Raw genomic sequence first — 25,573 nt, forward strand, 5'->3', positions numbered from 1 at the left:
TCTCAGAAGTTGGGAAAGTTCTGAAGCAGAATGGATGCACTATGAAGCTTGTTTCCATGAGAAGAGTGATGAAGATAGAAGATTCAAGCAAAGAAGCAAGTGGAAGGCAATTCTGTAAATTCAGAATTCCACATGAAGGTTTGCCGTGGCGAAGAGAGTCGCACACGAGGGATTAATTCACGTCTTCGCCGCGGCGAACTCTGGGAATTTAAAAAACGCATAGTTTCATTTAGGAATTTTTTTTTTTAGGTTTTTGGCTGAGTATAAAAGAGGAACTTAGTCATTTTTGTTGGGAGTTCATTTTTTCTTAGAGAGAGCAGCTTTTTACATTTTCTTAGATTAGTTTTAAGCAAACTTTGATTGCAAAGGGTGAAGATTCAAGATTAAATTAGTGGATTCGTCATTTGGGGAGATTTCTTGCCTTTTCTCATTTTTCATTATGTTGAACTTTGGATTTTTCATTTCTTTTATTGGTATTGTTGATTTAGTCATGAACTAACCTATTTTGGGGTTTTGATGTAGTTCGGATTCTAATGGGTTAAAGAGTTGATGATTATAAATTTCATATGATTTTGCTTTGATTGTGTGATTATTCTATATTTATTGTTTTTATGTGATGAACATGATGAGATTGAGAAATAATTCATGTTAAGCTTCTTGGGTAATCACCATTGTAGTATTAAATGCTAGAGATAGATTTAAGAATCAATGAAATCAATCTAGGATTCTTGTGCTTACTGAACTTTGAACTATTAATCTTCATTTTGTTGGGTGCGGAAGTTTAATAGAAAAGAGTAAGGAAATATAGCCTGAGAAGGTATATTTTACACTTTAGAGAGTTCGATTTATAATCACTGCATGTGACTTTGGAATTAGTATAATCCTTAGGTTTAACCCAAAGAGTCCGAATGAAGTCAAAACCCTACCCGTTTGTTTGAATTGATTTTATCTGTGTTTTAAATCTTGCTTCATAATTTAGTTGAATAGTTAGAAATTTTGATTTAGTTTAGTTTAAATTTCTTCCATAAATCCAAATCATTCGATTCTCCAACTTGAAAACAGTAGAAAAACTTAGTGATTAGCAACCAATCCTCGTGGGAACGATACTCACTCATCACTCTATTACTTGTGCGATTAGTATACTTGCTACATATTGCATGTTGTAGTAAACACGCATGAAGTTTTTGGTGCCGTTGCCAGGGATTGAGTTTTGTGTTAACATTAAAATTTTCCTGTGTTAGCTAGATTGGAGTGTTATTTTTACTTAATTGTTATTTGTTTTATTTTTGTTAATTTTCTTTGTTTGGTGTGATTGTACTCTTGCTATTGTTCTGTGTAGTTTATGCGAAGAGCAAGATGTCAGCCAGTGGTTCCTCTTGATCCTGAGATTGAAAGAACCACTCGAAGACTGAACAGAGAAAGAAGAGAAAGAGAAGCTACAGTTGAACCAGAAGAAATAGTTGTAGAGATGGCAGAGAACAGAACATTGAGGGAATTCTTTGTTCTCTCAGTTGAAGGCAGTGGGTCAAGCATTACGAGACTAGCGGTCCAAGCCAACACTTTTGAAATAAAGCTGGCAATCATCCAGATGATCCAGCAGTCGGTTCAGTTCAGGGGGGATTTGAAGGAAGATCCAAATCTACACATTGCCAATTTCTTGGAGATTTGTGATACTTTCAAGTCTAACGGAGTGTCAGATGATGCAATCAGATTGAGATTATTCCCATTTTCATTCAAGGATAAAGCTAAGGGACGGCTACTAGGACTACCAATAGGAACAATCACCACATGGAATGATTTAGCACAGAAGTTCCTAACCAAATTCTTTCCTCCAGCAAAGTCGGGAAAGTTAAGAAATGAAATCATGTCATTCATTCAAGAAGAGTCAGAATCTTTGTATGAGGCTTGGGAGAGATACAAAGAGTTACTGAGAAGGTTTCCATATCATGGGTTGCCAGTTTGGATGCAAGTCCAAACATTTTATAATGGATTAACAGTGAATGTGCAAACTATGGTGGATGCAGCCTCGGAAGAAGCATTACAGAATAAGACTCTAGAAGAAGCTCACGAATTGCTTGAGGTTCTAGCAAGTAACAACTATCAAAGACCTAATGAGAGGGTGCAACCGAAGAAATCCATGGGAAAAGTGGGGAGTGAAATGCAAGGAAATTTCATGGAAAATAGTTTAGAGTGGGGGTGACTTTGTAAAGAATTAAAGGACAAAGATGGAATTCCTAAGAAAGAGTAAGGGCAAAATGGGAAAGAGTGTTACTTATATGTGATATTAAGGGTTTAGTTGTCTAAATCCCCTTCATTTCCCTTCCTCCACCACCTTTTCCATTCTCCATTTTCTCTCAATTTCCTCACTCAATTTTCCAAGGATTTTTCAGGGCTTTGGGTGAGATTTTTTATAAGAGTTGATCCTAAGCAACAATATTTCTCATACTGGTATCGTAATCTTCTGATTATACTCAAGTTGGAAAAGAAATTGTATATCCTTGAAAAGCCATACTTGGCTGAGCTTGATCCTAATGCCACTCAAGAAGTAAAGGATACTTATCAAAAGTTCCTTGATCATTCTGATGGCGTTCAATGCTTGATGTTAGCATCAATGACACCTATGCTACAAAAGCAGCATGAGAATATGGACGCTGCTTCCATTATTCTACACCTCAAGGAGCTTTTCGAAGGAAATGCTCGACATGAGAGGTACAAGGTGTCGAAGCACTGTTTGGGAGTCGTCTAACTAAGGGAGCCCAAGTTAGTCCTCATGTGCTCAAGATGATCGAGCACATAGAGAGGCTTGAGACTTTGGGATTTGAGTTGGATGCAAAATTACAAATGGATTTGATTCTACAATCCTTGCCTGAATCTTACACACCGTTCATAATGAATTTCAATATGAACACGATGGTGAAAACCCTGTCAAAACTTTTGAACATGCTGAGGACTGTAGAGCAGGACTTGAAGAAGTCCAAGCCTATTTTACTAGTTGCTGCCAGTAAAGGAAAGGGTAATGGCAAAGGTAAGGCCAATGATAATCCATGGATTATACTGTTTTGATTAGACTTTTTAGTCGGATTTCATATACTTTTTAATTCATTTTGACTTGAATTGCTACTTAATTCTTTATATTTTGTGTTTCAGGCTAAAATGGACATTTAATGCAAATAAGGAGCAAATTGGAGTTTTTGGATTCAGAAGTGAGCGGATCTCAGAAGTGGAAAGTTCTGAAGCAGAGTGGATGCACTATGAAGCTTGTTTCCATGAGAAGAGTGATGAAGATAGAAGATTCAAGCAAAGAAGCAAGCGGAGGGCAATTCTGTGAATTCAGAATTCCACATGAAGGTTCATCGTGGCGAAGCTTGTTCTTCGCCGCGGCGAAGAGAGTCGCGCACGAGGGATTAATTCACGTCTTCGTCGCAGTGAGAATCCTTCTTCACCGAGGCGAAGTCTGGGAATTTAAAAAACGCACAGTTTCATTTAGGCATTTGTTTTTAGGTTTTTGGTTGAGTATAAAAGAGGAACTTAGTCATTTTTGTTGGGAGTTCGTTTTTTCTTAGAGAGAGCAGCTTTTTACATTTTCTTAGATTAGTTTTAGGCAAACTTTGATTGGAAAGGGTGAAGATTCAAGATTAAACTAGTGGATTCGTCATTTGGGGAGATTTCTTGCCTTTTCTCTTTTTTTCATTATGTTGAACTTTGGATTTTTCATTTCTTTTATTGGTATTGTTGATTTAGTCATGAACTAACCTATTTTGGGTTAGGGTTTTGATGTTGTTCGGATTCTAATGGGTTAAAGAGTTGATGATTATAAATTTCATATGATTTTACTTTGATTGTGTGATTATTCTATATTTATTGTTTTTATGTGATGAACATGATGAGATTGAGAAATAATTCATGTTAAGCTTCTTGGGTAATCACCATTGTAGTATTAAACGTTAGAGATAGATTTAAGAATCAATGAAATCAATCTATGATTCTTGTGCTTACTAAACTTTGAACTATTAATCTTCATTTTGTTGGGTGCGGAAGTTTAATAGGAAAGAGTAAGGAAATATAGCCTGAGAAGGTATATTTTATACTTTAGAGAGTTCGATTTACAATCATTGCATGTGACCTTAGGTTTAACCTAGAGAGTCCGAATGAAGTCAAAACCCTACCCGTTTGTTTGAATTGATTTTATCCGTGTTTTAAATCTTGCTTCATAATTTAGTTGAATAGTTAGAAATTTTGATTTAGTTTAGTTTAAATTTCTCCCATAAATCCAAGCCATTCGATTGCTCCAACTTGAAAACAGTAGAAAAACTTAGTGCTTAGCAACCAATCCTCGTCGGAACGATACTCACTCATCACTCTATTACTTGTGCGATTAGTATACTTGCTACATATTGCATGTTGTAGTAAACACGCATCAAGTTTTTGGCGCCGTTGCCGGGGATTGAGTTTTGTGTTAACATTAAAATTTTCTTGTGTTAGCTAGATTGGAGTGTTATTTTTACTTAATTGTTATTTGTTTTATTTTTGTTAATTTTCTTTGTTTGGTGTGATTGTACTCTTACTATTGTTCTGTGTAGTTTATGCGAAGAGCAAGACGTCAGCCAGTGGTTCCTGTTGATCCTGAGATTGAAAGAACCACCTGAAGACTGAACAGAGAAAGAAGAGAAAGAGAAGCTACAGTTGAACCAGAAGAAATAGTTGTAGAGATGACAGAGAGCAAAACATTGAGGGAATTCTCTGTTCCCTCAGTTGAAGGCAGTGGGTCAAGCATTACAAGACCAGCGGTCCAAGCCAACACTTTTAAAATAAAGCCGACAATCATCCAGATGATCCAGCAGTCTGTTCAGTTCAGGGGGGATTTGAAGGAAGATCCAAATCTACACATTGCCATTTTCTTGGAGATTTGTGATACTTTCAAGTCTAACAGAGTGTCAGATGATGCAATCAAATTGAGATTATTCCCATTTTCATTGAAGGATAAAGCTAAGGGATGGCTACTGGGACTACCAACAGGAACAATCACCACATGGAATGATTTAGCACAGAAGTTCCTGACCAAATTCTTTCCTCCAGCAAAGTCGGCAAAGTTAAGAAATGACATCACGTCATTCATTCAAGAAGGGTCAGAATCTTTGTATGAGGCTTGGGAGAGATACAAAGAGTTACTAAGAAGGTGTCCATATCATGGGTTGCCAGTTTGGATGCAAGTCCAAACATTTTATAATGGACTAACAGTGAATGCGTAAACTATGGTGGATACAGCCTCGAGAGGAGCATTACAGAATAAGACTCTGGAAGAAGCTCACGAGTTGCTTGAGGTTCTAGCAAGTAACAACTATCAAAGATCTAATGAGAGGGTGAAACCAAAGAAATCCATGGGTCTTCATGAAGTTGATGCATATATAGCCATTTCAGCCTAATTGACAGCACTTCAGAAACAGTTAGGGAGTATGCAGGTAAATTCCATTCAAGCTCCTCAACTGACTTGTGATTTTTGTGCAGGTAATTACGTGAGCAGTGAATGTCAAGTAAGGAACACGTTTGCCTCATCATCGTCATCATCGGAGCAGTTTAACTACTTGGATGGAAATCAAAGGCAACAGAACAATCCGTACTCCAACACATTTAATCCCGATTGGAGGAATCACCTGAACCTGTCTTGGGGCAATTAAAACCAACAGAATCAGCAAAACAATCAATGGAATCAAAGGGCATTGCCAAATAACCAAACAGGGGTGAACAAACAACAAGGAGACCAAAGAGTGACAAAATTGGAGGACATGTTTGGGAAGTTCATGCAAGAAACCATGGGTTTTATGAATGAGACAAGAACTAATTTCAGAAATCAAGAGGCGTCCATTCGAAACTTGGAAGTACAGATGGGGCAGTTAGCTGAAAAGCTAAATGAGAGACCACAGGGGTCTTTACCAAGCAACACAGTGACTAACCCACGTGAGCAAGCAAATGAAATAATTTTGAGGAGTGGGATAGTTCTGGAAGAGGTGGAAAAAGAAGAAAAGCCACCAAGGGAAAAGGAAGAATCTGATGAGGAAGTAGATGAAGAGATAGTTGCTGAAGAGAAACCATCTATTTCTAGGGAAGAAGAACAAAAACGGGAAGAGGGGCAAAAGAAAAGGAAAGAGAAATTGCCATTTCCCGAGATACCACTAGAGTTAACATATCACACTCCACCCATGCCTTTTCCTTAGAGACTGAAGAAAAAGAATCAGGATAAGCAGTTTTCCAAATTTATTGAAATATTTAAAAAATTGCATATTAACATTCCTTTTGCAAATGCATTGCAACAGATGCCGAGCTACACAAAATTTCTTAAGGAAATTCTATCGAACAAAAGGAAGTTAGAAGATGAGGAAACGGTGATGCTCACAGAGGAGTGCAGTGCCATTCTCCAGAAGAAGCTACCCCCGAAGCTCAAAGATCCGGGGAGTTTTACTATTCCTTGCATTATAGGAGATATTACTTTTGATTGTGTTTTATGTGATTTAGGTGCTAGTATTAATTTAATGCCCTTTTCTGTTTTCAGGAGATTGGGGATTGGTGAATTAAAGCCAACAACCATGTCGTTGCAACTGGAGGATAAGTCCATAAAACATCCGAGGGGGATAGTGGAAGATGTGTTGGTGAAAGTGGATAAGATAACCTTTCCAGCTGATTTTGTTGTTTTGGACATGGAAGAGGATAAGGAAATTCCTCTCATTTTGGGCCGACCATTTTTGGCCATGGGAAGAGCACTTATAGATGTGCAAGAAAGGAAGTTACTCCTGAGAGTTCAAGATGAAACAGTGACTTTCAATATCTTTGAGGCTATGAAGTTTCCATCTGAATCGGTTTCATGTTTTAGTATTGATGTGGTGGATAAACTAGTAGCCGAATCTATTAAAGAGAACACCCCAATTACCTCTAGAGGCCTTATTTCCAAATCAAAAACAGTAAAGTTAGATGAGTTGGGAGTAATGAATGTGCTAGATTGTTGGAAGCACTTCAACTGATTGATGAGAGTCAAGATCGAGAATTTGAGGAATTTGATTTGAAAAAGAGAAGGAAAAGGAAAAAAAATGAAGAACCTCCAAAACTGAGTTGAAACCTTTACTTCTACCCAAATATGGTATCTTGGGGAATCAGAGACCTTCCCAGTAATTATTGTTCAAGTTTGAGCAAATTGGAAGAAGAGCGATTGATAAGGGGTGTGAGGGAACACAGACTAGCAATTGGATGGACTATTTCGGATATTAGAGGCATCCTCACCATCATTCTGCAGCAAGATCCTCATGGAGGATGATATCAAGCCTAGGGTGCAACCGCAGTGAAGATTAAATCCGTCAATGAAGGAAGTGGTGAGAGAAGGAGGTGGTGAAACTCCTAGAGGGGGAATCATTTATCCTATTTCCGATAGTCCATGAGTTAGCCCGGTACAAGTGGTCCGAAGAAGGGAGGTATCATGGTGATAAAAAATGAAAGTAATCAATTGATACCAACTAGGATGGTCACAGGCTGGAGAGTGGCATTGATTACCAGAAATTGAATGAGGCGACAAGCAGGATCATTTTCACTTCTTTTCATGATCAGATGTTGGAGAGGTTGGCAGAGCATGCCATTACTGTTTCCGGATGGGTATTCAGGATAAATTGATTGTCATCGCTCTGAGGATCAAGAGAGACGACCTTCACTTGTCCATATGGCAACGTACTTATCGAAGGATGCCCTTTGGGTTATGCAATGCCACAGCCACATTTCAGAGATGCATTGTAACACCCACTTGAGGTACGTACTTAAGATTGTCTGTATTATAAAGGATTCACTGTTCGCTTCAATTGAGTTTGTATGTTGTTGTGGTTAGCCTTAATTGAATTGGTATGTTGCCTCGGTTTTGGTTGAGTTTGTGGAAGTTTGGAAATCCAATCTTCGCCGGGGCGAAGAAAAAGCTTTGCCGCGGCGGGAGGAACATACACTCACGGGTAGGTTCTGCCTTTTTGCCGGGGCGACGGAAAGTTCTTCGCCGCGGCAATGAGCCTAATAAAAGGTTTCTTGAGTTTTCTAGAGAATTTTCTTTGGGGCACAATGACTATTCTACCCCTAATTAGTAGGAAAAGTGGGGAGTAAAATGTAAGGAAAATTAGTAGAGATTATGTTTAGATGGGGGTGTATTTGTAAAGAATCAAAGGATATAGATGGAATTTCCAAGAAGGACAAGGGCAAAATGGGAATGATGCTTATAATATGAGCTAAAAGGGTTAAGTATAGAGAGAAAACCCTTTAGGCCATCCATTCCACCGCCTCTTCCATTGCCTATTTTTCTCCCAATTTCTCCATCCAATCTTCCAAGTTTTCTAAGGGTTTAAGAGAGTTTTGAGTAATTTTGGTAGAGATTTCATCTAAAGCATCCTATGGTAAGGATTCATGCTTTAGATGTGAGTTTCTTAAGTTATGTAGTGAAGTTTATTGGTTGTTCTTGTTGTTGTTTTGAGTTGTAAGAGAAGAGAAGACAGACAATAAAGGAAAGGAAAAGTGCTAGAGAAGCCACCTTTTCACAAGGTAAGTAAATCAACCAAGTTGAGTTTTGAATAAGCTTTTGAGTAGAGATTTAGTTTAACTATGATGAGTATGTGTATGCTTGCTGAGAAATGAGTTGAAATGAGAAATTATTCTAGTATTGTTGGAGATACTTAATTATGAGAAGTGTTTGATGTGGTGAAGAGAGATTGAAATTGAGGGTAGTTGGAGGAGTTTTGTATGAATATTTTTGGGAGTGTTTCCTTGGCAGGAATTATGATTGTTTGAGGGATTTTTCCTTCCATTTGGATTGTTAAAGAGAGAGTAGAGTTATAGATAAGTAGAGCCTTATTATGCACATGAGTTGGTTGAGGAAATGCCTAGGTGAAATCTGCCTTGTCATTGCCGTGACTCTAAGTGATTTTTGGGCATTTACGGATTGAACTGGGCTGAGACTAAAACATCAAACGTTGTTAGGCCTATCTCTAAGCTTTAAACAAGACCAAACCGTAGAAATCCAAGGTGTATAATGCAAATTATGGTTTTTTTAGTGTGACTGTGCAGAATGGCCGTTTTGAGGCAATCTTGTATTTGGCATTTCATTAGTGCATTAGTGAGCATGAACTATGCATAACATTGTTTATGCACTAGAAGTAGCTTGAGACATAGTAGAGAAATTGAGTATAAGTACTTTAAGAGCTAAGAGAAAGAGGAGAATAGAGTAGGTGTGCGATGGGGAACCCGTGAGTAATGGGTTAGAGTATTCCCGCATGTACGCCGCATTGAGAGAGAGCGGCATGAGTATGAGAGAAGTGGTGTAGCCGTGAGAGTACATGCAGATGAGGGCTATACCAAGTACCCGAGAGAGAGATATACACTCACATGGCCAAGGGTTCCGAATCCATGCATAAACGAGTCCGATCGGCAAAATGAGTAGAAGTCACCGTAGATGGGAGCGAGTCCGGCCGTGCCTCCGGTAAGATGAGGCCGTGACTACTAGAGAGAGAGTTAAGAAAAGAGTTATGAGAAAGAGAAGTAGTGAGAAGTATAAAGAGAGAGTAAATGAGGATTGTAAGGAAAGAATTAGAGAAAGAGAGCTACGGGGATAGATGAGTAGAGGATTTACTTACTGAGCATTTTTAGTGCTACCCCATTGTTTTTCCTATGTTTTGCAGGATCTAGGTGAGAACACGGTCGAATGGACGTCGGCGCTCGAGGGGAAGCGGTTACACATGTTACCATGTTTTCTTTATGACTTTGTAAATAGTATAATTTTGGGTAAAATAGTATATGTTTGTAAGAATATTATATATATATATATCATATATATATATATATATATGTTTAATGAAAAGAAAAAATTTGGGCCCAATTTCTTTATTTACTTTAATGTATTTCATATGAGTATTGAGTAGAAAGTGGATTACATGCATGATGTTGATCTTGGAGATATGGTGGAAGGGTTTATAGAAGTCTTCATGGATGACTTCTTAGTTTTGGTTCATCTTTTGACAACTACATATAATCTTTCGCTTGTTTTGCAGCGATGTAAGGAGACGAACTTGGTGCTCAATTGGGAGAAGTGTCACTTCATGGTCCAGGAGGGAAAGTGCTGGTCACAGAATTTCAAAGACGAATAGAAGTAGATCGAGCAAAGACAGAAGTGATTGAGAAGCTACCACCACCATCAAAGTTAAAGCAATTCGAAGTTTCTTGGGGCATGTTAGCGTGCGAATGCACCAAATTAATTAACCTCACTAACCAACTACTGAATTGTATAAAGGGCAAGCAAGGGTCGATCCCACAGGGAATGACTCGATTAATTTCTATATCTAAAACAATAAAAACAACAGAAACGCAAATTAAACTCTACAGTAAACCTGACAACAGTAATGAAAGGGGGTTGTAATCAAGAAACTAAAGTAAAACAGAGAAAAAAATATCAGTTTAAACAATCAGTTCTCGGTTCAATATCCACTAAACATGCATTGGACATATAAGTAACCGTAACATTGTTCTATCTCGTCATTATGGAATACTGACCCTAGGAAACAACAAGCTCTGTTACCCGAATTCTCCCTTAGTTTGTCACTACCGAAACAAGCTCTTCGAGTAGATACTAACCCTTGAACAACTTAGAACAAGCTCTCTAAATTTAATTCAATGGTAGCCTTAAGAATTAGGAGAATAGATCAATCTAAGCAACAATCACGCAAGCTCGGATTATTTAACTTAGGTTATGTTATTCAAGACAATAGACCGAAAACTTGTCCATAATCAGCTATCATCATGCATCACTCGTTGAATAGAAAAAGGACGATTACATATCACAATTCCTAATTCTAACAGGTAAACTCTGATTAAACAATTTAGCAGGCCAAAACTAAATCACTCAAACAAGAATCACAGACAATTAAATCAGAATAACATAAACAATTCTAATAAAAACGAAATTGAGAACAACGTTACTGAGGTTAAGTTACACCAATGACATGAAATTAGGCTTCAAAATCCCCTTGAACTGAAGAAGGAAATTAGCCACACATCTTGATCTAGAAAGCAAAAACTCTGAAAATTAAAACTCTACTGTCCTCCCCCCGTTTCACCTACAAACTTCTCATTAAATAACATGTGTTTTCCTTAATTCTTCCCCAAGAATCATGGAATTTCTTTCCTAGACGTTTCCTAGAAGATAGACTTCCAGATTTGACAAAATCTTATCAGATATGGATTCCAGAATTCGTCTCCAACTTGCACCAGGATTCTCACAATGTAAAAGATCTTTTCTAGGCTCCGTAACTTCATAAAAATTGTAGTCCAGGATGTCTAGATGAATCACCCATTTTTGATATCTGACGCTCCAGTTAGGCCCGTTCGAAGATTCAATACTTAGCTAAGGAATCCTTTTGCGACTAGGATTCTAGGTTCGATTTTGCAACAACTACTGAGAACCCAAACGAACTCGGATTCTCGCCCATAATACCTTCCTGAAAAGCTTGATTTGTCTACTTTAATTTCTCTGAAGAGAACTTTTGCAATCGAGGAATCTAGCTCCCTAAAAAACCTAAAAAACATAGCACTGGTCAGAATAATGAAAAATCTGGAAAATCTGGAATTTCCTAATCTTTTCTCAATTATTTGTTAAAGTCTATCCAAACATGACAAACTTACAAAATAAGCTCTAATCATCTCAACTAGGCATAAAACATAACAAAAAACATAGTATGGAAGGAATAAAAATATCTAAATTACACTCTTATCAGGCATGCGGCGTTTTACAGGCGATTCATCAAGGACTTTTCTAAGATTTCTAAACCCCTTTGCAATTTGTTAATTAAAGATGTTGCTTTTGATTTTAATGATGAATGCATGCATGCCTTTCTAACTCTTAAAAAATTGTTAGTATCTGCACCTATTATTGTAGTTCCCGATTGGGGACTACCATTTGAATTGACGTGCGATGCTAGTGATTTTGCTCTAGGAGTAGTGTTACGATAGAGGAAAAACAAAGTGTTACATGTAATTCAATATGCTAGCAAAACACTCACTAATGCACAATTGAATTACACCATCACTGAAAAAGAATTGTTGGCTGTGGTTTTTGCTTTTGACAAATTTCGTTCATATTTGTTAGGTGCAAAGGTGATCATCTATACAGACCATTCAGCACTCAAGCACTTATTGGCAAAGCAAGAAGAGAAACCTCGATTGATAAGATGGATCCTATTGCTTCAGGAGTTTGAGTTAAAAATTAGAGATAAGAAGGGGTCGAAAAATGTGGTGGCAGATCACTTGTCAAGAATTGAGAGACCAATCCAGGGAAATGAAGAGGAAATTCCAATCAAAGAAACATTTCCGGACGAGAAATTGATGAGAGTGGATAAAGCACCATGGTATGCAGATTTTGCAAATTATTTATCATCAAGGGTGCTCCCAATTGGAATGACTTTCCAATAAAAGAGGAAATTCTTCTCAGATTTGAAGTATTACTTTTGGAAAGAGCCATTTTTGTACAGACACTGTATTGATCAAATGATACATAGATGTGTCCCGGAGGAGGAAATGGAAAGCATTCCACGGCATTGTCACGAGAGGGAAGTGGGTGGCCATTTTGGAGGAGCTAGGACAGCAGCCAAGGTTCTTCAATCTGGGTTTTATTAGCCAACCCTTTTTAAGGATTCCTTCCGGATGGTTCATGAGTGCGACCAATGCCAACGGAGTGGTAATATTTCAAAAAGGGATGAGATGCCGTTGAACAACATCCTTGTGGTTGAGCTGTTTGATGTGTAGGGGATTGACTTCATGGGTCCCTTCCCAAATTCTTTTGGGAACACATTTATCTTGGTAGTGGTGGACTATGTATCGAAGTGGGTGGAAGCAGTTGCATTGTCATCTAATGATGCCAGGGTAGTGATTAATTTTGTGAGAAAGAATATTTTCTCAAGATTTGGGGTACCACGGGCGATCATTAGTGATGGAGGATCCCATTTTTGCAATAGGCAATTGGATGCACTTTTGGGAAAGTATGGAATGAAGCATAGAGTTGCAACACCTTACCATCCACAGACGAGCGAACAAGTGGAACTGTCTAACAGAGAGCTTAAGGGAATTTTAGAAAAGACAGTTAATGCATCTAGGAAGGATTGGTCATGGAAATTAGATGATGCATTATAGGCCTACCGAACTGCATTTAAGACTCCAATTGGTATGTCTCCATTTAGGATAGTTTATGGGAAAGCATGTCACTTACCGGTAGAACTCGAGCATAAAGCATACTGGGCAGTCAAGCAGCTAAATATGGACTTAAGAGCTGCTGGGGTGGAAAGGATGCTGACTTTGAATGAACTCGATGAGTTCCGTCTCGAAGCATATGAAAATGCTCGAATTTACAAAGAGAAGACAAAAAGGTGGCATGACAAGCATATCAGGAAGAAGAATTTTGAAGTGGGTCAAAGAATGTTGTTGTTCAATTCTAGACTTAGGCTTCTCCCCGAAAAATGTAAGTCTAGATGGTCCGGACCATTCACAGTTACAAGAATTCACTCATCCGGAGCGGTGGAAGTTACACATGAAGAAAATGGCACTTTTACGGTCAATGGATAGAGATTGAAGCCATACATTGGGGTGATGAGTTGCAAGTCCATCCCGATCCGACTTGACATTCCGACTTGAAGAATTGAGAGAGTCGAGCTTTCGACTATAAACAAGCGCTCCTTAGGAGGCAACCCAAGTGTTTTCATTTATTTTTCTTTATTGAATGTTTTATAGTTGTTTAGTTTGTTTGGTGTTGTGTATGAATATTTAATTGGTGTGTTTTTGGCTATTTCAGGTAAAATTGAAAATCAAGATGGAAAACTGAAAGTTCCAGTTTTCGTCGCAGCGAAGCAATTTGTTTACATTTTGGAAGGCGAATTGTTCCAGACTTCGCCGTGGCGAAGTTTGTTCTTCGCCGCAACGCCATTCTCTCGGTAAATTTTCACCACGGCGAAGCAAAAGTGGTGAAATTGTCTAAGGGAACTTCGCCACGGCTTTATACCCTCTGTATTTTTTCGCCGTAGTGAAACTCGGGTTGAATTAGGGTTTATAGAACGAAGAACTTCGCTGCGGCGAAGTCTGCTTTCTATAAATTCTCACTTTCTTTCTTCATTTTTCATGCGACTCTTCAAACCCATTTCAGAGAAAAAATTTTAAACTTCAATCCAGAGCCTTCCCAGAGATTTCCCAACCAATTTCCTCACTCCTTAACCCTCCTAAACACCAAAACAACTCATTACAACAACAATTTTCGCGAAAATTCACGAAATTTTTGAGTTCAAGGAAATTTAGGGGTTTGCAATCTAGGCTGATTTTGGCTCAATTGATGGTGAATACTCCTTAGTTTGGGTAAGATTTAACGTTTTCTAAGCTTTTATCTCAAAAATTTCGAGTTTTAATTTGTAGATCTGAAATTTTGATTGTTGGTTGAGTTGTGGAAATTTTGTGCTTGTAAGTGTTGATTTTGTTTGAGGAATGGTTGATTGTGCATTCTGTGATTTTGAGGAGTGTGGGTTTTAAATTTTGAAGTGTTTTGTTGAAATTGGAAAAATTGTAGTTTGGGGGTTGAGGTGAAAACTTTTGGAAGTGTTAGAAATCTTTGCAGGATTGAATTGGTTGTTGTAGAACACTTAGGATTGAATTTTTGAGTTGCATTGTTTGAGTTGAAGCATAGTTTAGGAGAAAATGCCGCTCAAAGTCAGGGCACCAACCAAGGGCAAGGGAAAAGGAAAGAAAGTAGATGACCGGTTTATGAATGAAAAGGCTTGGCAAAACTATGAGGCAGCAGCCAAAAGGAAAGACAAGGGATTTATCCCTGAACGTGGGCTGACTGCAACCGAGGCTGATGAGTGGAGTCAAAGGAGAAGTTGGGATAACTTTAGGAGTGAACCCGCACATGCAGCTGTGGAGCCACTGGTGAGAGAGTTTTATGCCAACCTCCTTGAATGTGATGAGGGGGTTGTTTTTGTGAGGGGTACTGATGTGATATTCACGGAAAAGGTCATAAACGATTTCTATGGTTTACCTCAGATTGACAAGGATGAATATGAGGAGTTTAGGAGGACACGAAAAAGGGATGACGAGATTTTTAGGACCATAGCGAAACTAGATGCCTCTTGGGATGTTTCAAAGAAGGGGAAGAAAACCATTAAGGGGACTAGTTTAACACCAATGGCTCGGTTGTGGCAGTATTTTGTTTTAGCTAGGATGATGCCAGAGACGCACAACAGTACAGTGACATATGAGAAGGCACTTTTGTTGTATTCTATTGCCACAGGAAAGAAAATGGACATGGGGCACATCATCCTGACAAGTGTCCAACTTGTAGCCAAACCAGGGCGAGGCAGTTTTCCGTTCCCACAACTCATTACATCGTTGTGCACTAACACGGGGGTCAAGGTACATGCTGATGAGCCACTGATCCATGCCGCCCCAGTCCTCGACACAGTATACTTCCACAAACATCTCGCATAGCAACCGGATGAGCAACCCAAAGCCGGGACAAAACGACATCAAACCACCCAAGGTGCTGCCACATCATCCAGTTCCACCGCCACCATGAAGGACATGATCCAGCAGATGATGGGTCAGATGAGACGTATAGCAAGACGTCAGGATTGGCTGGCAGAGCAAGCCAAGAAGACACATGAGCTGCAAATTAGCTGCTGCGACAACATCGGGATTAATACTTCAGAACATTAGTGGGCTGACTGGGACTCAGATGAGTGGATGAGCTCAGAAACAGAAGAGGATGACATTGAGGAAGACGAGGAAGTTGAAGAATGAGCACCTGTTTTAGTTTTGTTATTTTTATTTGTTTAGATGTTCCTTTTGTTTTCTTTTATTTTGAACATTGAACTCAGTTGTTTGTTTGTTTGGGATTGTGTGAGTTATTTTAGTTGTTTCATTTTTGTTTTAAATTCTAGTTGATGTAAAGACGAGATTAGGGTTGTAATACATTCATATTAGTCAGTGGACTTTTCTAACATAGTGGACACCACAGTTTTCAATTGTTTTACAGAATGTGGGTGATGAAAAAGCTGAGGACCGGGTGTGCACAATGTTGAGCGGAATTTCAACTTCACGGATTAATCAGGGAACTATCAGCACCTTTTTCTATTTTGTTTTCCATTCCTAATTTATGCATAATGTGACATTAGGAACAATGTCATCTTTAGTTTGGGGGTAGGAAAATTTGAAAAATTTTGATTTTGCTTCAGTTAAGTTTGTGTTTTTATTGTGGTTGCCAATGATGAATTGCATAAGTCCATGATAAGACTAGGATTGTTGGGATGTTATTGTTGAAAAATGTTAAGCATGGCTTCAAGTTTTTGTTTATTGATTGGTTTTTTATTGAGGTTGTTGAGTGGTTCAACCACCATTTTCATTTATTTCGGCATGCTTAGATTCATTTTATGTGGTTAGGTAAAGTTTGATAATGTTGGTGCATTCTAGAACCTAGTAGAGAAGTGCTTGAGGCGAAATCTTAGGAATAGATATTGTTGAGGAAATGATTTAGGCATTTTTCGAAACGTTTGAGCCTTTCTAGCCAACCCACGAGTGATATTGCCCCTAGTCACCTACTTGAGCCTTATGAGATTATCATTGTGTCTTATTTTCTGACAAACCAAAAATTTCCCAATCCAACTACCCTAAACACATAATCGTACCCTTAGGAGAATCTTTGGCCTAATGCAAACACAAAGAAAGTGAAGAGTGGTGCGAATCATTAAAAGAACAGTTTGGGGGNCAATTGGATCCATCATGTATGTCATGCTATGTACTCGGATTGATGTCTCATGTGCTTTGAGCACTTGTAGTAGATATCAATTGGATCCAGGTGAGCGTCACTGAATGGTTGTCAAGAATATTCTTAAGTACCTGAAGAGGACTAAGGATATGTTCTTGGTTTATGGAAGGGAAGATGAGCTCACTGTAAGAAGATACAGTGATGCTAGTTTCCAAACGGACAAAGATGATTATCGATCACAATCAGGGTTTGTATTTTGTCTCAATGGCGATGTAGTGAGCTAGAAGAGCTCCAAGCAAAGCACTGTAGCTAACTCTACAATGGAGGTTGAGTATATAGCATTGTCAGATGTGGCCAAGGAGGCAGTCTGGATTAAGAAGTTCGTCACTGAACTTGGTGTGCTTCCTATGATTGTTGATCCTATAGACATCTATTATGACAACAATGGAGTAATTGCTCAAGCCAGGGAACCACGGCCTCATCAGAAGTCCAGACAAATACTCAGACGATTCCATCTCATTAGAGAGATAGTTGAGAGGAAAGATGTGCAGATCAGTAAATTGCATACTGACGATAATCTCACAGATCCACTAACAAAGCCTCTGTCACAGTAGAAGCATGAAAGGAACTTGAGATCATTTGGTATTACATACATGACTGATTGGCTATAGTGCAAGTGGGAGATTGTTAAAGTAGATGCCCTAGAGCCAATCAATTATTGTAAAATTGACTATTTGTAATAATGTTCATTGATCAATAAAAGGCGTTTTATACTATATCTCGTAAATCATCATTGTATGTTCTGATATATGCCCTTAGAATGGTAGAACTATGACGAGGGTATCAAGTGTTTCAAATCTTGATAGTGAGAACCCTATGACCACATATGGTGGCCATTCTAGAGACGTCCATAACCCCAGTATTATTCTGAAGTAAGGGCACAGATAATATAGTAAGGCTATCATAGTGTTGAACAACCCTATCGAAAGCCAGTGATTGATCTCACTTGTCAAGGTTGTTTGGTGACAACCTGGTGCAACACATCGGTGCTTGCTGTAGGCAAGTTCGCTGGACTGACCCACCAGAGGATTCCATATGGATGGTAACCCCAGTGTCGATGNTTTTCATTATGTTGAACTTTGGATTTTTCATTTCTTTTATTGGTATTGTTGATTTAGTCATGAACTAACCTATTTTGGGTTAGGGTTTTGATGTAGTTTGGATTCTAATGAGTTAAAGAGTTGATGATTATAAATTTCATATGATTTTGCTTTGATTGTGTGATTATTCTATATTTATTGTTTTTATGTGATGAACATGATGAGATTGAGAAATAATTCATGTTAAGCTTCTTGGGTAATCACCATTGTAGTATTAAATGCTAGAGATAGATTTAAGAATCAATGAAATCAATCTAGGATTCTTGTGTTTACTGAACTTTGAACTATTAATCTTCATTTTGTTGGGTGCGAAAGTTTAATAGGAAAGAGTAAGGAAATATAGCCTGAAAAGGTATATTTTATACTTTAGAGAGTTCGATTTACAATCACTGCATGTGACTTTGGAATTAGTATAATACTTAGGTTTAACCAAAAGAGTCCAAAAGAAGTCAAAACCATACCCGTTTGTTTGAATTGATTTTATCCGTGTTTTAAATCTTGCTTCATAATTTAGTTGAATAGTTAGAACTTTTGATTTAGTTTAGTTTAAATTTCTCCCATAAATCCAAACCATTCGATTGCTCCAACTTGAAAACAGTAGAAAAACTTAGTGCGTAGCAACCAATCCTCATGGGAATGATACTCACTCATCACTCTATTACTTGTGCGATTAGTATACTTGCTACATATTGCATGTTGTAGTAAACACGCATCAGCCAAGGCCAAACCCAAGCCCAAGCCCAAAGGACAGATTGCTCTTGGGCCCGAGAGTGGCATAGGAAAGGGCAAAGTAGTATGCTTCTTTTGTGGCAAGCCTGGCCATTGGAGGAAACACTGTAAAGCTTTCCTCGCAAGCAAGAAGAAGTCAGATACTACGACTTCAAGTATGTTTATGATTGAGATTAACTTCTCTCCCTCAACATCTTGGATCATTAACACATGATGTGGTACTCACATTTGTACTGATGTACAGGTACTAAGGCAGAGTAGAGTGCTCGCCAAGGGAGAGGTGGACCTACGAGTTGGAAATGGAGCACATGTGGTTGCATTAGCTATAGGGACTTACTATTTATGTTTGCCTACGGCTTGTTATTGAAACTATATAACTGTTATTATGTACCTTCTATTTCTAGAAATATTATTTCAATATCTGCTTTGGATAATATGTGGTATCATTTTGAGATATCTAATGGATTGTTGTCCTTTAGTTTGAATGGTATTCTATTTGGAATTGCAAGGTTATATAATGGATTATATATTCTTGACTCAAACAATAAAGATATTCTCAATGTTGAAACCAAGAAAGCTAAACATAGCGATCAAAACCAGACATACCTTTGGCACTGTAGATTGGGTCATGTTAATGAGACCCGCAATGCAAAACTTCAAAGGGATGGAGTTTTGGACCCTTTTGACTTTCAGTCATTTGAGGTATGCGAGTCATGCCTATTAGGCAAGATGACCAAGTCTCCTTTCACAGGACAAGGTGAAAGGGCTACTGAGCTGTTAAGCATCATCCATAGTGATGTATGTGGTCCACTAACAGTTGAAGCCAAATATGGATATTCATACTTCATCACATTTACTGTTGATTTCAATAGATATGGTTATGTCTACCTTATGAGACATAAATCTGAAACCTTTGATAAATTCAAAGAATTCAGGAATGAAATACAGAATATGTTGGGCAAAAGTATTAAAGCTCTTCGGTAGGATCGAGGAGGTGAATACTTAAGCTCAGGGTTTTCAGAGTACCTGAAGGAATGTGGGATAGTATCACAACTCACCCCTCCTTATACACCCCAACACAATGGAGTGTCAAAAGAGAACAGACCTTACTTGACATGGTTAGGTCCATGCATAGTTTTTAGTGATTTACCTGCATCGTTCGGGGTTATGCCCATAGACTGCGACTCACGTTTTGAACCGTGTGCTATCAAAGTCTATAGATAAGACTCCATATGAGCTATGGAGTGGGCGAAGCCCAACTTGTCTTATCTAAGGTTTGGGTTGCGAAGCTTATGTTAAGAAATTGACTTCGAACAAGCTGGGCCCAAAATCCTGTAAATGTATATTTGTGGGGTATCCAAAGAGAACCAAAGGATACTACTTCTACCACCCAAGAGCGCAAATTTTTTGTTGCTCGATCTGGTGTCTTCCTAGAAAGGAAATTTTCTAAGAAGTACTAGTGGGAGAAAAGTAGAACGATGAGTTCTAGAACCACAAGATATACTAGGCGAAGCGGGATGATGTGCCATAGGAGTGGTTGAGCATCAAGAGGAGGTTACTCCACAACTTGGAATCAAGTGAACCCCCTTAGGTAGTACAAGAGCTACGTAGATCTGAAAGTACCCATGAGCCCGAAAGATACAGTTATCTCATGACTCAACATGGTGACATACTAGCTACCAAGACGATGAACCTAGAACCTACGAAGATGCTATATCGGATCTAGATTCTGTTAAATGGCTTGAAGCATGAAATCTGAGATGACTCCATGTACCAAACCAAGTATGGTCTCTGGGGGAACTACTGAAGGGTTAAAACCCATAGGGTGTAAATGGGTCTTCAAGAAGAGACTGACATGGATGGCAATGTGCATACTTATAAAGCATGACTGGTTGCCAAGGTTTCAAACAAATTCAGGCATTGACTATGAAGAAACCTTTTTGCCGAATGCCATGATTAAATCCATCCGGACTATGCTTGCGATTACTGCATATCATGACTATGAGATTTGGCAAATGGATGTCAAACAGCTTTCCTGAACGGAACCTTGAGAGGAGTGTACATGACACAACCTGATGGTTTCGTTCTTGATGGGCAAGCTGATAGGGTATGCAAGTTGCAGAGATCCATTTATGGACTCAAGCAAGCTTCAAGGAGTTGGAATATTCTTTTTGATTAGCCGTAAAAGAATTTGGTTTTATCAAAACGAAGATGAGCCTTGTGTTTACGAAAGTGAGTGGGAGCGCAGTTTCCTAGGTGTGTATGTCGATGACATACTTCTGATCAGGAATGATATACCAAACTTGTAGTCGGTAAAGACTTGGTTATCCAAGTGCTTCTCCATGAAGGACTTAGGGAAGCAGCCTACATCCTTGGAATAAAGTCTATCGGATAGATCGCGTAGGTTGCTTGGCCTAAGTCAGAGTGCATATTTGACAAAGTACTAAAAATATTCAGTATGGAAAATCCAAGAAAGCATTTCTTCTTGTAACAATTACTGTAAACTAGTATAATGCATGCTATAAATAATAAAAGGGCCCAAAACTCTTTTTATTATATGTACTAAGTCTTTTATACAAAAGAGCATGATTTACTAAATGCCATTTAAAAAGACAAAAACAGGGGAACAGTGTAGCTATTGCTCCTCGCTTGCCGACGCCCCTCCAACTGCATTATCACCTAATCTTGCATCCACAAAAGAAAATACGGGGTAGCACAAAATAATGCTCAGTAAGTAACCCTCTATCTATCTATCCCTAAGTATTTCTCTTAATTCTTTCCTCACACTTTCTTTCTATTGTTTTCTACTAAACGTCATGGCCTCATCTTACCAGAGGTACGGTCGGATGGCGTTCACACAGCGCTGTCACACTCTTCATGACTGTCGGGTGGAGTTACCACAGCACCAACCCGCTCTTAATGACTACCGAGTGGGATCACAAAGCCCCTATCCGGTTTCCATAACTATCGGTGGAGATCACAAAGCACCTACCCGTTTCTCATGACTTTCAGGTGATGATCACAAGCATCAGCCCATTTCTAATAACTATCGGTGACGATCACAAAGCATCAACCCGTTTCTAATAACTATCGGGTGACGATCACAAAGCATCAACCCTTTCTAAACTATCGGGTGACGATCACAAAGCATCACCCGTTTCTAATAACTATCGGTGACGATCACAAAGCACAACCTGTTTCTATAACTCTTCTCATAGCTTCTCATTCTCTCTACCCTTAGAGTAGTTGCATTCACAAAGTTCTCTACTCATAGAGCAGTGCCTACACAAAATTTTCTACTCTTTCTTAAGTCTTTCTCAATGCCAATTACGTCTATGGATGGTTCATCTCCACTAATGCACTTATGAATGCCAACATGCAATGCTGCAAGAATTAAAGTTCACTACTCATACTCAACCTCTATTAGGCATTTCATCAAACAACTCAAGTGCATAATAAAACTCTACTATAACATAATTCTATGTCCTTCTCTAACCATCCAAATGGAGAAAACTCCCTCACATAGCCATAATTCCTGCCAAAGAATACACTTCCAAAAGATTCTCAATATCCTTCATTCTATCTCAACCTACCTTTCCAACCCATATCTCATTTCTCATAATTGAAATGTATGAATAATCACAAACAATAATAATCTCCATTTGAGACCATAACATAGCATATAACATGATACTACATACATACATAATTGCTATTAAAACCCTAATCAAGAAAATTCTCAAATCTCCACTTGGGTTGAGATTTACTTACTTTTGTGGAGATCTCACTAGCACTTCCTTCTCTTGGTTTGCTTGATTTTTCTCTACCCTTAAACAATTCAATCAAAGGCCCTCAATACAAATACACTCAATTTCACAAAACTCACATCCAAGCAAGAATCCTTACCTTAGGATGCCTTAGATTGCTTTCCTACCCCAATCACTCCAAAAGCCCTCTTGAAACCTTGAACAAGTGAAAGAGAAATTGAGAGAAGTAAGAAGGGAAGTGCGATGAAAAGAAGAATGAGGGGTTTACAATGACTTAATTCCTTTTTAACACACTTTTATGCACAAGCCTTCCCATTTTGCCCTTACTCTTCCTTAGGAACTCCATCTACATCCTTTGATTCTTACAAACACCCCCCACACTAACATATTCTCCATGAAAAATCATTTTAATTTACTCCCCATTTTTCTACTAGTTAGGGGAGAATGGTCAAATTGCCCCTAGAGAAGAAAATATCTAAAACTTAACAAACATTTGGTCGGCACGTCGCCGCGACGAGAAAGCTTCTGTCACCGCGCGAAACTGCCAGCAGCTCCCCGTGGCTTCAACACCTCTTCGCCGCGCGAATATTCTTCTTCGCCCCGCGAAGCCTGGAACACAAAACTTCCTTTATTTTAACCAATTTCAAGGCAAATGTTCAACATAACACTCAATCAAGGTCAACCAAACATAATACCAAAACCAACTCAAAAAAGAGCAAGGAGAAACATTGCTACGTCCTCAAGTGGGCGTTCACTTCTGATGTCACATGGTGTTTTATCTCTCTAAGGAATTGTGTCCTAAACGCAAGATGAGAGATATAGGATGAAAAGGATCCCATATGCATCAACAATTGGATCCATCATGTTATGTCATGCTATGTACTCGGATTGATGTCTCATGTGCTTTGAGCACTTGTAGTAGATATCATTGGATCCAGGTGAGCGTCACTGAATGGTTGTCAAGAATATTCTTAAGTACCTGAAGAGGACTAAGGATTTTTCTTGGTTTATGGAAGGAAGATGAGCTCACTGTAAAAGATACAGTGATGCTAGTTCCAAACGGACAAAGATGATTTCGATCACAATCAGGTTTGTATTTTGTCTCAATGGCGATGTAGTGAGCTAGAAGAGCTCCAAGCAAAGCACTGTAGCTACTCTACAATGGAGTGTGAGTTATGCATTGTCAGATGTGGCCAAGGAGGCATCTGGATTAAGAAGTTCGTCACTGAACTTGGTTGCTTCCTATGATTTTGATCCTATAGACCTATTATGACAACAATGGAGTAATTGCTCAAGCCAGGGAACCACGGCCTCATCAGAAGTCCAGACAATACTCAGACGATTCCATCTCATTAGAGAGATAGTTAAGGAAAGATGTTCAGATCATAATTGCATACTGACGATAATCTCACAATCCACTAACAAAGCCTCTGTCACAGTAGAAGCATGAAAGGAACTTGAGATCATTTGGTATACATACATGACTGATTGGCTATAGTGCAAGTGGGAGATTGTTAAAGTAGTGCCCTAGAGCCATCATTATGTAAAATTGACTATTTGTAATAATGTTCATTGATCAATAAAAGCGTTTTATACTATATCTCTAAATCATCATTGTATGTTCTGATATATGCCCTTAGAATGGTAGAACTATGACGAGGGTATCAAGGTTTTCAAATCTTGATAGTGAGAACCCTATGACCACTATGGTGGCCATTCTAGAGACGTCCATAACCCCAGTATTATTCTGATTAAGGGCACAGATAATTAGTAAGGCTATCATAGTGTTGAACCAACCCTATCGAAAGCCAGTGATTGATCTCACTTGTCAGGTTGTTTGGTGACAACCTGGTGCAACAATCGGTGCTTGCTGTAGGCAAGTTCGCTGGACTGACCCACCAGATTTCCATATGGATGGTTAACCCCAGTGTCGATGGAACAATCCTCTAACGAATGTGTGCATGTGATCCTAAGACTTGAGATCACCAGAGTGCCTGTGCACCATTGGTGAGTTTGACACTAGCTAACGCAAGTTCTATTCAGAGTTGTCAATACGGTAGTGATTGGCTACATCAAGGAGTGTATCAAGATTATGTGGATAGACAGAGATTCATCACTCCCGGTACGGGAGAAGTTATCTCACAGCTTAATTCAGTAAATGGCAATGACACAAACTGTGGCCACAGTGGGATTGGTTTGTGCTCTATCGAGTTTTAATACAGTCATTGGTCCAGTAACTGAATAACAATATCGAGGTAACCGAAGGTTGACACTATTTCATGCCTCGGTCTTGTCGAGATAATGGATGATGAAAGGATCAAATTGTTCGATAACCAATCGTTGACATGTAGCTACTTTGCGGAATCCGATCTATCGGGTGCCATGAGGCCTTACTAGGGCCAATCTTGGTCTATGTTTAGTGAGACGATTATGGTGTTTAATCGCGATACTACACACTGTCGGTAAGATAAGGAGCCTATGGGTCACACACATAGAAGATAATAAGAGCCAAAAGAAGAAAGGTGTTTTGTCTTTTTTTAGGCAGGGTATTTTGGTAATTTCACAGTGCAATTAAATTTGCTGAGGTCGTAGCCTTTATTTATTTTTTAGAAAAATTAAATAAGTGAGATTACGTTTAACTAATATTAAATATAAATTGGGAGTGTTGGAAACAAGGGGTTTTTGGGTTGGAGCCAAAGCCTATTCCATAGGGAATAGGGCAATTAAACTTGCACTATAAAAGAAAGGTTTAATTGAGAGAGATGAATTTTTGCATTTTTTCATTTCATGGAAAGAAAACGCTACAACCCCTTGAAAACTCTATCATGCCAGATTTGGGTTTTGGTTTTAAATCAAATACCTTCTTTTCTTCTTTGTTCTTAAGATTAAAGAGGATCTAACAAATCCCTCTTTAGTTCCTTGCGATTACTTCATGTGGACTACTCGGTTTCGATCCTACACTTGGGTTGTAGCAAAATACATTCAGAGACAAATTGGAGGAGCCTCCAAACGTGCGTATGATTTTCTTAAACTCTAAAAATTTTCTGCAAATTCTTATTTTGATATAAACTGTAAATTTGTGCCCTGATCTTGGTTCTATGGAACGATCCATGTGTTAT

At 38.6% G+C, this 25,573-nt stretch overlaps 1 non-coding gene across 1 annotated transcript; it reads right to left on the reverse strand.

The window, feature by feature from the left end:
• Window positions 1-5,087: 5,087 nt before the first annotated feature.
• Window positions 5,088-5,194, reverse strand: LOC116117429. The gene has a single exon (XR_004125970.1). It is a non-coding gene; the product is annotated as a small nucleolar RNA R71 (small nucleolar RNA).
• Window positions 5,195-25,573: the final 20,379 nt, after the last annotated feature.

The sequence above is a fragment of the Pistacia vera genome, unplaced genomic scaffold (genome assembly GCF_008641045.1).
Source record: "Pistacia vera cultivar Batoury unplaced genomic scaffold, PisVer_v2 Contig809, whole genome shotgun sequence".
Taxonomy (NCBI): domain Eukaryota; kingdom Viridiplantae; phylum Streptophyta; class Magnoliopsida; order Sapindales; family Anacardiaceae; genus Pistacia; species Pistacia vera.